This window comes from Bison bison, unplaced genomic scaffold, assembly GCF_000754665.1.
Source record: "Bison bison bison isolate TAMUID 2011002044 unplaced genomic scaffold, Bison_UMD1.0 scf7180017864171, whole genome shotgun sequence".
In the NCBI taxonomy this organism is placed as follows: domain Eukaryota; kingdom Metazoa; phylum Chordata; class Mammalia; order Artiodactyla; family Bovidae; genus Bison; species Bison bison.
Window position 1 is genome coordinate 4,941,418 of NW_011494743.1, and position 878 is coordinate 4,942,295.

Consider the following 878-nt stretch of genomic DNA (forward strand, 5'->3'; position numbering starts at 1 on the left):
CGATTAGTCTTTGCCCTGCTTCATTCCGTATTCTAAGGCCAAATTTGCCTGTTACTCCAGGTGTTTCTTGACTTCCTACTTTTGCATTCCAGTCCCCTATAATGAAAAGGACATCTTTTTTGGGTGTTAGTTCTAAAAGGTCTTGTAGGTCTTCATAGAACCGTTCAACTTCAGCTTCTTCAGTGTTACTGGTTGGGGCATAGACTTGGATTACTGTGATACTGAATGGTTTGCCTTGGAAACGAACAGAGATCATTCTGTCGTTTTTGAGATTGCATCCAAGTACTGCATTTCAGACTCTGTTGACCATGATGGCTACTCCATTTCCTCTAAGGGATTTCTGCCTGCAGTAGTAGATATAATGGTCACCTGAGTTAAATTCACCCATTCCAGTCCATTTTAGTTCTCTGATTCCTAGAATGCCGACGTTTACCCTTGTCATCTCCCATTTGACCACTTCCAATTTGCCTTGATTCATGGACCTAACATTCCAGGTTCCTATGCAATATTGCTCTGTACAGCATCGGACCTTGCTTCTATCACCAGTCACATCCACAACTGGGTATTGTTTTTGCTTTGGCTCCATCCCTTCATTCTTTCTGGAGTTATTTCTCCACTGATCTCCAGTAGCATATTGGGCACCTACTGACCTGGGGAGTTCCTCTTTCAGTATCCTATCATTTTGCCTTTTCATACTGTTCATGGGGTTCTCAAGGCAAGAATACTGAAGTGGTTTGCCATTCCCTTCTCCAGTGGACCACATACTGTCAGCCCTCTCTACCATGACCCTCCCGTCTTGGGTGGCCCCATGGGCAATGGCTTAGTTTCATTGAGTTAGACAAGGCTGTGGCCCTAGTGTGATTAGATTGACTAGTTTT